Source organism: Rhea americana, unplaced genomic scaffold (assembly GCF_003343005.1).
Source record: "Rhea americana isolate MKP2758 unplaced genomic scaffold, rheAme1 scaffold_90, whole genome shotgun sequence".
Taxonomy (NCBI): domain Eukaryota; kingdom Metazoa; phylum Chordata; class Aves; order Rheiformes; family Rheidae; genus Rhea; species Rhea americana.
The window spans coordinates 3,542,287-3,545,622 of NW_028187089.1; the positions used below are offsets into that span (position 1 = coordinate 3,542,287).

The 3,336-nt window shown below is 56.9% G+C and overlaps 1 protein-coding gene across 8 annotated transcripts in view; it reads left to right on the forward strand.

Moving 5' to 3' along the window:
• The first annotated feature begins 1,597 nt into the window (after window positions 1-1,597).
• Window positions 1,598-3,336, forward strand: part of LOC146584741 (H(+)/Cl(-) exchange transporter 5) — a 54,152-nt gene continuing 52,413 nt past the window's right edge. For 3 of the 8 annotated variants that reach the window (XM_085324367.1, XM_085324374.1, XM_085324376.1), the window contains exon 1: window positions 1,739-1,828. The gene's annotated coding sequence lies outside the window, so the exon portion shown is untranslated. Of the gene's footprint in view, window positions 1,617-1,718; window positions 1,829-1,896; window positions 1,926-3,336 lie in introns of those variants that run through there. The other 5 variants (XM_085324370.1, XM_085324377.1, XM_085324368.1 and 2 more) reach the window with 5 other exon arrangements.

Sequence of the window (3,336 nt, forward strand, 5' to 3'; positions counted from 1 at the left end):
AGACATGGACCAAGGACCCCGAGCCATGGGAGGCACTGCTCTCCTGGGAGCTCATCTGGCCCACAGCTGAGAACTGGCTGACCTGGGGCAACACTGGAAGTAAGACGAAGGCATCAAAAGGGTAAGCACAGCCCTAGGATATATCAGAAGAGGCAGGGACTTACCAATGCCATGACACCAAGGCATTCTGGGACCTTTGGAGTATGCTCAGCTCCAGCAGGTAATCCAGATTGGCACAGGGCAGAAGAGGATTACAGGGAGCAAAGACTGTCCCAGAGCAGGCTGAGAGAGGAAGGAAGGGAGCCAGAAAGGCAGCCTGTCCCCTGGAGCTGAGTTTGAGTGGGCAGCTGGCAAGTATAGCTGAGCCCTGAGGCAGCTGGGGCTGAAAGCAAGCTGAGGTTTAGCTGATGGAGCTCTGAGATCACTATCTGACAGGGCATAGGTGGACAGAGGCAGCAGAGGGGTAATGGGTTTAGGAGAGGTTATATGACAGTGCTCATGGAAGAGAGCACTGTGCTCATGACAGTGCTCACAAAAGAGACATGGAGCTACTGGAGAGAGTCCAGTGTAGGGCTACAAAAACGATCAGAGAACTGGAGCATCTCTCTTATGAGGAAGGGCTGTGAGAGCTGCACGTGGTTAGCCTGGAGAAAAGAAGACTGAGAGGGGATCTTATTAATGTATACAAATATCTTAAGGGGTGGTGTCAAGGGCATGGGGGCAAACTCTTTTCAGTGGTGCCATGCAACAGGACAAGAGGTAATGGGCACAAACTGAAACACAGGACGTTCCACTTGAACATGAGGAAGAACATCTTTGCTGTGAGAGTGACAGAGCACTAGAACAGGTTGCCCAGAGGGGTTGTGGCATTTCTTTCTCAGGAGATATTCAAAACCCACCTGGATATGATCCTGTCTAACATGCTCTAGGTGACCCTGCTTGAGCAGAGGGGTTGGACTAGATGATCTCCAGAGGTCCCTTCCAACCTCAACCATTCTGTAATTCTGTGATTCTATGAAGGTGTGGGTGGCAGGTCTGGGATGTGGATGGCAGGGCCAGGATGTGGGCATCAGGGCAGAGGTGTGGATGTCAGGGTCAAGGTATAGACAGCAGGGCTGGAACGCGGATGGCAGCGACAAGATGTGGACAGCAGGGCCGGAATTTAGATGGCAGGGCTTTGGTGTGGAGGGCAGGGCTGGGATACGTATGCCTGGGCCAAGGTGTGGGCAGCAACACAGCGGTGTGGACAGCAGGGCCAGGTTGCGGATGGCCGGGCCAAGACGTGGACAGCGGGGCCGGGAGAGAGGTGGCAGGGATGGCATGTGGACGGTAGGCCCAGGGTGCCTATTGCAAGGCCCAGTGGTGACCGGGGGGGGGGGGGCAAGCCCTAGCCAGACCTGGCCTCTCCCTTCTTCCTTTCTCCACGCGTCGGGCAGCCTCCTCATGGATGCAGGCTGCCAGAGCGCTGGCCCCGTTGAGGCGCCCTCCATACTCTGCTTTTCTCCTGTGCTGTTTTCCATGGCGAAACTGCGGAGCCTTTCGCTTTAGGAGCTCGGCGCCCACACTCAAGATGGCGCCAGCGGCACCTACTTCAGAGCAGCGCAGGGCAGTTGCGCGTAAGACCTGATCGGAAAGAGGGACGAAAACGGGCGGGCGTGGCGCGGGCGGATAGGTGACACGCACAAGACGGGGCGGGGCGCGCTGTCACGTGGGCACCTCTTCCCCGCCCCGCCGCCAATGGCGCTGCCCGCTGCGCAGGTGCGGAGGCGTCGCGAGCTGGGCGGCTAGCAGGGCCCTCGCGCTGGTGGGCGCCCCTGCGCCGCGCTCGGTGGGTGCTGGGAGGGGCGCCGGGGGAGGGGGTGAGGGGCGCGAGCTGGGCTGCGGGCAGGGCAGTGGGAGGACCACGCGGGAGAGCTCGACTGAGGGTGGGTATGAGGCAGTGGTAAGGGGCTGCGGGGCAGAGCTCGGTTAGTGGGGGGTCATGGGGTAGGCCGTGGGGCAGAGCTCRCCTGGGGGTGGCTGTGGGGCAGAGCTCGGGGGTCCTGGGGGCAGCAGTAGGGTGTTGAGTGGCAGAGCTTGGTTGGGGGCTGCAGGGCAGTGGAGGGGTTGTGGAGCAGAGCTAGAGTGGAGGGAATTGGGCTGTGATGCAGAGCTGAGGTGTGGGGCCATGGGGTAGGGAGGGGGACTGTGGGGCAGAGCTTGATTGGGGGCTGTGGGGCAGCACTAGAACACTATGGGGCAGAGCTCGATTGAGGGCTGCAGGGCAGGGGTGGGGGTTGTGGGGCAGAACTGGAGTGGTGTAAATGTTGGGCAAGGGAAGTAGACCATGGGGCAGAGTAAGGCAGCTGGAATAGAGAGGGCTGTTAGTGTAGGGGGCTGGAGATTGGGGCTGGAGCTACAAGGAGAAGAGGGAGGATGCAGGATGTCTGAAGGATGAGTGTTATGGGGCAGGGATTTGGCTGTGGAGTGTGTTTGAGGCTGAGCTGTGATGCTCAGGAATGATCTGTGGGTCAGAGGATGTCTTAGGGCTGCTCGCCTGAACAGGGCGAATTGGTGCAGAGGTGCCCTGCGTGTTGCTGGTCTCTTGGATCTGAGCCCTGCTGACCCCACCTCTCCTTCCTGCTGTGGCCCTGATGCTGCCCACGGGCTGCCCTCGGGCGGCTGGGAGGGCCGGGCAGGCGGCCCATGGCACTGTGAGGCCTGGCCTTTATATATGCAAACTCCACTGCTGCCTTGTCAACGTTTTGCCCCATGGAAGAGAGGTCCCTGAGACAAGGGGAGATGTTCCCAAGGTGTGGTTTGCAGGCTTTGTTCTCCACTGGTCTGCAGGTCGTTGCTGGCAGCCAGCAGGGAACTGGCTCACCCTGTGGTGCTGACAGTTCATTTCCAGTTGCGAAACTGCCCTCAAAAGCAGCTCCTATTTGCTCTCATGTGAGCAGGCACTCTATCCACAACAGGGTGGTTATAGGATTGAAAACAGGATGGCATGTAAGCCCTGTGATCACAAATAGGAGAAGAGCTGAAATTCTCTCTTGAAGAACTAACAAGAAATTAGTTAGAAGTCAGAAATTAAGACTTTATCTTGAAAACCTGCTTTTTAAACTGAAAAGACCTTTCCATTTTTTCTGAATATAGGGAATACTGTTAGAAAATTGTTGGTCAGTGTCTGGACTCTGTGAATTATAGCTGAATCAGTAAGGCAGAAATGGAGTTTCGTGGTGTAACCTGTAGATGCAGGTGGTTTCTCAAATTTCCTATTGACAGAGAGTTGTGGGAAAGAAACTCTGTCCCTCTGCTTTCCATTTCACAGTGAAGTAGAGTAGCGTTAATGGCTTT